This window comes from Trachurus japonicus, chromosome 9, assembly GCF_045865225.1.
Source record: "Trachurus japonicus isolate A0001 chromosome 9, Traja_1.0".
Taxonomy (NCBI): Eukaryota; Metazoa; Chordata; class Actinopteri; order Carangiformes; family Carangidae; genus Trachurus; species Trachurus japonicus.
In genome coordinates this window covers 38,504,930-38,514,993 of record NC_140915.1, presented here as the reverse complement: position 1 = coordinate 38,514,993, position 10,064 = coordinate 38,504,930, and positions in this window count along the sequence as shown.

Below are 10,064 nucleotides of genomic sequence, written 5' to 3'. Positions count from 1 at the left end.
TCCACATGCTAATAGAGAGCAGGTACTGTATATTCAACCGTCTTAAAGTCTAAATGTATTCACCACATATTCCATAGCCTCACCAGTGAAGACGTAAGCTTCTGACTACCACTAGCAAGGAAAATAATCTCTGGCAGCGAGTTGGGAATCAAGCAGAAAACCTCTGGTCCAGTGCCTCACCACCGACTACACAACTCCTATCAAAATTATGCACGCCCCCCCTGCTGTAGAAAGTGGGACAGGTCTGGCTTTAAAGGAGGGCAAATGTAATGCACCTTCAAGTGCTCCACATAAACCCCTCATGACTTACAGTTTAACAGCAATCAGGTTGTTGTGGTCGAAAAATATCCAACGCTGTAACCAAAGTCTGTTCATTTTATTTATTTTTTTATGTTATAAATCAAACAGCATGCATTTCCTCAACAGCGCAGACGATATCATGTATCAAAAACAAAACTGATTGAAAAAATAAGATGTAAAAAGAAAAAAAAAAAAACTGGCACTGACAGAGATTAAAAAATGAAAAAAAAAAAAAAGCTCCCTCTTATTTGCAGCAGATATTGGTGCAGCTTCCCCGCTCCTAGAGATCATGTCTCTGCACTTCAGGCTACCACTTTTAATATTGTTCGTATGTGCTCATCTTAGAATTACAATATTCCCATCAGAGTTTAAAGGGAGCATGACTATTGAAGCGCTGCTGCTGCTGCTGCTGCTGCTGCTGCTGCTGCTGCTGCTGCTGCTGCTGCTGCTCTTCCCATTTCCACCCCCCATCCTCCCACCGCCCTCCCCTCTCAGGGTCTTACTGGGAGGGTTGTTAGAGAGCTGGTTGTGTTTTCTTTGTGCGGCCAGGCCTTGCTATCACATTACTGCACACATGCTGATGCAGCAGCTCCTGCAGTCGTCTCTCTCTCTCTCTCTCTCCACGCCTCCGCCCCAAACCCCCGTCCAAGCCCTTTTCATTGAGCTATACCAAACTATGGCAGTGAAACAAATTACTATTTCAATTTGAGTAATGCCACATTACAGTTTCTGATCACACAAAAAATAAGTTGTTACTTTTGTTATCGCCACTTCTAAATATAAGATTAAAGCTGAATTATCCAGGAAATACAGGCACCCTGATTAATTTTCACAGAATTAGTCATCATCTCCTCACACATCGCGCTGAGCTCAGATGAGAAATGGCAGAAAAGTTGGCTTCGCCTGGAGGAAATTTTCTCTCAACTTTGATTTTATCAAGCAGCGCGGAGAGGATGAGAAATTAAGTTGAGTCCCAATTTTAGAGGATAAGAGGACGCAACTGGCAAATTTTACAGCTATAATAGCAAGGTCATTTAGTGGTGTACTTTCTGAGGCAGTAATAAGCAGGCTTTTTTTAGCCTCTTGAAAGGAGTCCAAGTAATTGTAAGTTACATTACCTGGCAGATTAATCATGTCCTTCTTTGGCAGTTGCTTGGTCTTTTTGCAGTCAGAATCCTCAATGAATCAAGTGCCTCTCTTGTCAATGAGCAGGCAGAACAAACAGTTGTTCTAGCTTCACTCAACAAAATTAGGAACTGCTCAGAAATTACTGGTTGAGGGAAGGGTGCCGAGTCCTGAAGTTTTGAAAGATGCAAGACCGTCCTCGGGTTTAGTCATGTTTTCTATGTTGGTGCAAAACCCTTTAACAATAAGTAACAGCAGAGACACATTATACATTTACCATGGTGATAACCGATGGTGCCTCAGGTCTTCTCCACAACAAGATCTAGCTAATTAACCCAAGGCTAATTGATTTAGGAGCTAAGCTAACAAGACAAGCATTATGAGCACTAACACCTGCTAATCATTCCATATCAAAAACATGAACACAGACCTCCAGTCTATTAACTGCACAGTGAACAAATTATTATGTCTGATCCTCAAAAACAGCACCAACACCACAGATATGGCCTGGAGGTTATGTTCAACGACTCAAACTATATTTGTCATGAGGGAGGAGACGGGAGGCTAAAACATGAAACTGTCACATGTTTATTTCTACTGTTTGGTTTTAACATGGGAGGGGGGATGGGGATTAACTCGCTCGATTAACACGGTTTTATGGAACCAGTCTCAGGAGGAAAATCAAGGAACTGCACTTTTTGGCTTTGCTTTCTGCTTGGATCAGACCACCCTCAAGTCCCTTCTGTGATTGTTGGGGTCCTTAGTGTTAGGGTCAGCTGAGTAGAACAGTTTGCAGCATTTGATGCTCAACTTCCATGATTGTGTATTTTCCATTTTCCGCTATTTTTGCTTGGTGCAAACAAAGGCAAGTAAGGATAAAAGTCCATCACAGATATAGGCTACAGTACTACTCCTGTGCATACTTACTGTAACTCTTTGTTTGATTTGTACACAGCTCTGATACAGAGACAGAACCTCTGCATATGGAAAATGCACTTTTGATATAAAATTATTCTTAGTAAACCTCTCAAGGGTAAGCTCAATTTATAGCTACATTTTGGGAAACACAAAAAATACAATATGCAATAAACGATACAATTTTACAGCCCCCACAGATTTGGGAGTGCTTTCACAAGGTAAACACTTCTAATGTACAGTACAGAGTGAGAGCAAATATGTTGAACAGCTGTTAGCGAGAGTTTTTTGGGTAATTTAATGAGAGGCTCTAATAACAAATCCAGTTTTTTCTATGGTAACTGCAGTAGTTCAGCTAAAATCAACACAACGCTGGATTTATGACCAGCCAGGAAAAAAAAGATCCTAAGCTCCTTTTTTTTTTTTGCCACCGGAGCTGTTTAACTGTACAAATACATCTAAAGCAGAAGGTCAAAAGAGATTTTCATATGATAAAGACGATGAAAGTGGGCGGGACAGGAAAGCTAGCAGCTTTGGTAGGCAGCCGCACAGCTACAGTAGTGTCCTCTGTAGCAGCAGACTGAAGCAAAAGCAAAAGGAAAAGGTTCAGTCAGAGTGTTTATTTTTCCTCCCAGCAGAAAAGGCCTTCATTGATGGTTTTGGATATGCTGCCCTTTTGGAGACATGGAGCGGTTTTGACCTGGCCTTTCTTTCCTTTTTCCTCACTTTCCTCCCCCTCCCTCTCTATCACCCAGGGGCTGGAGGGGAGCTTGTAAAGTCAGCAGCCATACATTGTGTTATAAAAATAATCCAAGTTTTATTGGCATTGCCATGGGAGGGTGGCATAGGAGAGAGGGGGGGGTGAGGGTTAAGTGGTTATACAGCACAATTCACCTTTCTTAGCAGAGAGAAGTGCACTGTTACACTACTGACTGCCCCACATGCACACACTGGAAGACAGAGGAGCTATTGGAAGTAACAGTGCTAATGTCTTGGAGATAGAGCACAAAGGTGGGAGTGTGTTGACGTGTATGTGCGTTTCCGTGTGCATGCGAGGAGGCAGTATGTGTGAATCAGTGTGTGGGGGTATTAACAACATGCTGGTATTTAAACTGGTCCTCTAACAATGGGCCTTAAGTCTTTAGCCGGTGCCCACAGTCTGTCTACTAATGGTACCAGTCCACTCACTTACCCAGCAGGATGGAGACACTCCAGTGGCTTCACAAAGTGCCAGGAAACACTAAATATCACTAAGCAATGCTATAGACCCCTGTCTAAATGGCATAACCACCAGTTTCTTTGTGTAGGAGGGTTTGATAAAGATTCACAGAAAGTTTTAAAGACCTATTTTCCGTGAGGGAAGTAGATGTGTCAGACTAAACTCTGGGACTGTCGCAGCCGAGGTGTCTCGGGCTAAAGGCCATCATACAAGATGTGTCTGAGCAAGTTCAAACATCGTCCAAGGCATTTTGGTAGTGATATAATCACAGCCGTGCACAGCCAGGCCCACATGCGGCAGCTCCGCTTGAAGGACGAAAAGGCTCTAGAAGAAATTGATAGATTAGAAAAGGCCACGGTCAGTCATTTGTCTTTTGTTTTCCCTATCAGAGGCCTTCAGTGTTGCCGTGTTACTGGAGACAACATTATAAAGCATGAAAGATTGCCCAGCTTATGGGCATTTATGGCAAGTGTAAGTATTTTGACTGTTTTTCACGGCTGAGCGACTTGCCCTTTAGGATTGCTTAGATGCCTCGCAAAAGCATTGTGACGCCCATGACTCCAGAGAATGCAAGACATGGCGTAATGCAGGGGGCTTTTTCTTTTGGCTGAGAGAAAGAAGTTCAGTGTCCTCCTGTCATTGTCTGAGGGGGCCATCCGGGGTCGCAGCAGTGGAAAATGCCCCCAGTGGGATGGGCAAGGTGTGGGAGGCATCAGCGGCTGTCTCTAGAATTCAAGCACTGTCAACCCTTCATATCTGTCTCATCCCCTAACAAGATGAACCTGTAAAATTAGCCCGCTGAAATGGATAGTTGTTACGGTGACAGAGGGAGCGCCGTGACAGGGATATTTGTCAGGAATTGGATTAAAGCAGATGGCTTTCTGAAACCTCAAACCAGTGTGATTAGATTTTCACTGTTGAACACTGACTGAAGGATGATTGCATTAGATGATACCATGAGGGGAGGTGGGGGGGTTGGGTGGATACATACAACAACAAACTAGATTTGAGCAATGTGGCAGGACCGTAATCCTCTCTGCCCCCCATGCCCACATGGACGTCCTGTCAAACCATTGTCATCAGCGATTAAAAATATGCAGCAGATCAATGCCATCTGTAGATGTTGCATTATATTTAATCCACAGGGTCTTATATTTGGGTTTTTAGCCATGCTTGCAGCATGTTTCAAAGAATGCTAATGTCTGTCCACTACTGAAATATAAATGTACAACAAAAAAACAAAAAAACTAAATGGCTTGCACTCAACAAACTTGTATTATCTCATAGTTCAAAATGTGATGCTCCATGACTTCTGGCTCACATCTGCTGTTTTGAACGTCTCATATTGTCTCAACAACAGTTGGATGGATCGCCATGACATCTGGTACAAACTGATAATATCAACCATGAGCCATGTTTGAGCTGAGCACTAATTGTTACCATGCTAACACTGGGCAAGATTTTCAACATGATATACATGCTAACATGTTAACTTCCTGATTGCAAACATGTTAGCATGCTGATGTTAGCATTGTGCCTCACAGACTCATCATCATTACAAATGAACTACATCAAAATGTGACACAAACCAGTACATTCAATTAGAGTTGATACTTCTATAGCAATGTGATCACACAACTGAATTTTTTATTGGCACCAACCGAATTCCCACATCCGGATAATTGATTCACGTAAAATCAAACGGTCACACACATTTTAGTAACCGAATGCACCCTCATGTCCACGAGAGAGTAGAGGAGTGTCTGGCTGACGCGAACAGTGTTGGACGCACAAGAGCGTGATTGTGTCAGTGTAGCTTGATCGACTGTGATGGAGGAGGAGTCACCACTTCCTGTTAGTGAAGCTCATCAACATGTCAGACAAAGTCGAAGGTATGGCTACATTTTTCAAAATTCGATGCAGACTACCCTCGCTGCAATATTTGCAACGTTTAACTAAACACTAAATAATCCTCAAGGCTGATGACTGCACAATTTTTGACAGCCTCAATGCCAGTGGCGTAGCTGACTGGTTCATGCAGATGGGGCGAGACCGTGTAGTGGGCCTATTAGGAATGCGCGATACAAATGTAGTCTAATACACAGGGCTCCAGACCAACGCTGTCCCGTGGACATAAAAATGTATATTTGGGACGATAATTAATAGCCCCTGGGACGCAGTCGGGAGGAAGAGAGTCGTCGTCCCCCCACTGTAAATGCGCACATGACAGACTGTAACTATATCTTAATTACAGTGCTCAACTTCTTGCCGAGACTCATACACAGACTATCAGCTGCCTAGGAGACTGACAATAGACCCGTGAAATCAACAATAAGTTACCACATTGCGGCGCAGCGCTTCACTCCTCATCAATCAGAACATTTTCACAGCTGCTCTGCAGTCCGTCTCCGGACACGGAGCAGAACCCCAGGTCCGACAGCAATGCTGTCCCCTCCTCTCAGTCTTCACAGTCAGCAAATCAGCTCATCACGCAAGAAAGTCACAGGTTTTGCACAGTGGTTTGCACAGATAAGTCTTAAAATGTGTGCAACACCTTCTCATCACAATCCACGCCATCTTTATCAGCTGTTATTAAAATCCAACTCATCAATAACAGGATCGGGATATTGAACCACCGCTCACATTACACAACAAACCGTTAACAATTAATCCACACTCAAACCGAAGCAACAATAATGTTAACTGTACTCAACAAGCTGTTATTACAAGGTTTACAACAGATATGACAGACAACCTGGGCTGTGCGTGTGTAAAGAAGAGAGGGAGGGAGGGAGAGAGAGAGAGAGAGAAAAGTAGGTAAAACCTGTTAGCTGTTAGCTACCGTAGCTCAGGCGTCGGTCTCCCGTCAGGTAAAAGCTGCCGTTTATTCCTCAAATGAAGTTAAAAAAAAGTTGTAGAGCCTCTCCGGTACAGTTATCCATCACTGCTGTTGAATTAGCCGCTAAACTGCTGGACGCTAAAACCGAGGGGGCGTCTGTTTGTTTACACTTCACGAAAGCAACGTGAATGTACGTGCCGCTCACACTCAGTAGAGTTACGCAATGAGGCAACATAGCGTCAGCCACACACACACACCGTAGGCTACAGTGGTTTCTGACCGGAGGTAGAGGTCGTTTATTAGAGAAAATCACTAAATGCTGACACATTTAAACCTGTGGTAAAGTTATCTGAAATTAAAAAAATAATTAAACCTTAGATTAACTAAATAATTTAATTAATCCTGACAGTAGGTGAGGCACTGCCTCTCCCCTGACTGAACGTCCGTGAGACCCAGCTATTAATTGAATAATGCCTATTATTTGAGGAAATACGCTATTCGTGTCTCAGTCGTGAAGCTGAGCTCCTATGAGTCTCTCTCTATGTGTGAGGACGTGCACAGAGCGAAATTATAGTGTCTGTCAATTAAATGAGCATAAACAGCCCAACCCGACGCGCTGGTTCGAGCCGGGTTCGTAATGACTCGGTCAGGCCAGGGCCAGGCTGCCATCTGGCTTATTCTCCTTTTTTTTGCCGGGCTCGGCCCAATAATCAGTGTATCGGTCCGTGTCGGGTCCGCACTTCAACGACCGCGGGTAGGCCCGTTACAACTCTAGCTTGATGAGCAGGGCGAGTGCTTTGCGGTGCTGTATGAGCCTGCACCATAGACTGTAAAGGCCTGCACAGTGCACACAAACACAAACAGCGCGCGGAGGAAAAGAGCGAAGAAGAGGGGGGCTGCAAGGGGTACTGCGACGGGTTCAATTGACAGTAGCAAAGCAAACAGATTTGCTGTGGTTCTAGCAATCGGTCCTCAAGAACCCCCTTGTCAGTGGGCCTATGGTGAACCTGGGCCTGGGGCGCCCGCCCCACTCGCCCCCTACCTGGCTACGCTACAGCTCAATGCAAAGGCTACGACTTCTGCAGCAGGCACCGTTGGCACGCCTGCAGCAGCCAGCGGCTCGTCACCCGTAGTCAGCATCATGGGAGAAGAAGTGGCGTTAGTATTTGATGAAGATGACGGTAGTGACGATGACCGTGCTTTACGCAAGGCATCGTCAACTTCATCAGCTCCAGGTAGTTAATCAAGCTCAAGTGTTTGGCGCTTTGTTCTTGTCTTGGCTAACATTAACTTGGCATTTTGACTTAATGCCTTAGTTGTTATTATTGGCTCGGTTCCACATATTCTCTAACATTAATGTTAATGTTACACTCTTGTTTTGATTTACCGGTCTGTCTGTCCGATTGTCGACCTGCTCAGAAGTTACAGTGAGAGCTGCAACAGTGACCCTGTTTACTAAAGCTAAGGAGACTGCTTTACCTCGCCAGAGGCAAGGCATTTGTGGATAAAGGGATGATGTTGTGTTTCAAACAACAATAGTGTTTTGATATTGAGAAATAAATATTAAAACATTCAGAAAATTTCACTATTTCTTTTAACAAACAAAATAACTTAAACTAGCACACAAAAAAAGTACCAAAAACAGGTATCTACCGTCCGTTGCATACTGGTAGGTTCCCAGGAACTGGGTATCAGTACCATATTGGTAAAGCGCACCATATCTTCATTCTTTAGATCTTGTATGTGTGGATTTTGGGACACAGCTTTAGTCTTGTTCAAATCGATCATGCATCCAATGTGAAATTCAGCTACAGATAGAAAATGCATGGTCACAGAAACACACTCTCAGAGCTGGGGCTGGTACATCTCGCTGTATTCAACATTCGTGGCAGCTTTCTCTGAGCAAACAAGTGGATGCGAATGATGTGCATTCATAGCCAGCTACCAACAAGCCTGGGGCAGAAATTGGCCTTTTAAAAAGTGGCTCCATTTTGTTAAACCAAGGATTGTTTTCATTCACACCCCGGCCAAACTTTTGGCATCCCAAATGAGAATATCTGATATCTGCAGGCACAACCAGAGTCTATTCCTATGTATCTCCCTGCAAAAAAAAGAACAGAACAGTGTAGGAGTTAAGCTGCCCATGTATAATTTCTCTCATGTTTGCCAGCGTGTTTGCATATGCATAGTTCCTGAAGAAGATTCATCAACTAGACTTTGCGGCGAGGAGAGTGATGGAGCTGAGGGGAGGGAAGGGCACTCGCTGGCTGTTTATTATAGCCAGCTAGGGTCCAGGGGCGTAGCAGAAGATGGAGAGAAGAGGAGAGATGCAGGGGTCCCAGGGGCCCCAACCCTGCCTCCCACTGCAGTTTTTTTTTCCCTCTGCACTGACAGACGGCGCGCTCTCACTTGGGGACTGTAGAAATCCCACTAATACAGTTTCCAGTGGAATTTAATAACCCCCTGAAACTATTCCTCTTTACATTAAGACAGTACATTAGCATAGTGTTATGCCATCAAGAGAGACAGAGCAGCAGTGAGGCAAACTAGATATCCAAATTAAGCTGAGATCCAGCACTGATTTATAGGCCTGGAGACTCTGTGAAATTAAGTGAAAGAAACCCGGGGCTGAACCAGTGGTTTATCTCTGTCATCGAGCTGATCTATCACCTCGACTTTTAAGAAAATTAAACTTCTTTCTAGTGTTGGAAAAACACCCTCCTTCACTGAACTGCCTTATTTTGGTGAAACCTGGCCTTATTGCTTCCTTACTAATCAAACGCCACAATTCTGAACTGCAGGTCAGAGCAGTAAGAAGAGCCATGTTTATGAAGCCGTAATGAAAAGCAGTTCCAAGGCGCTTCTTTTTTTTTTTCTTCCCTCCCTAAAAATGCTCTGATTAAAACTTCTCTTGTCGCTTCCCATCTCCCTTTAATGAATATACAAGCCGAATGAAATAATGTTCTCTAGAGCTGTAATTTCCTTCTTTTGTGGAGGGGGGAGGAGGGAGCCGCTCATCACATGGGGCATGTTTTAATACACTTGTCTCAATAGATATTAACCACCAGGCAACTGCAGAGGCACTGAAACATTTGGGCCATTCGTTTCAAATGAAGACAGGAGATTTCTCCACTTCGTTCCACAAATGTTTACCCATGAAATTGCAATGAGATGAAATGTGACAGATCAGCAGCGGCTGAAAGCGGTTTTCTGTCAAAAAGCTAACGTTGCGAAAAGACCTTTAGATTGATTATGACAACTTTGGTTCTCCGCCGCTTAGAATCAAACTGCTACTGCTGGATGTTAAAACCATTCATTACTTTTCATTTCCATCTCTTTATGATCCAGATTATAGTCTAGGATCCTAATTCTGTTATAAGGTCAGTTCTGTCGACTTCAATAGGACTGGTGTCCGTCAAGCAGAGAATATGATACATATCTATTAAAGAAGTTGAAGTGTTTGGTTCCTCTTGTGCCTACATTCTTCAGCGTCACACATGTATTGACAGCTGTGTGATCCATCGTGCTGGTAAAGCCTCCCATTGACAATGGAAGGTAACACCAGGTAATGGAGGTAACAATTGTTTCCCATCTCTAACTATTCCCCAGGATGAATCTCAGCCAAAGTAAACCCAAAGTCTCATTGTGATGGAAAAGTCCAAACAG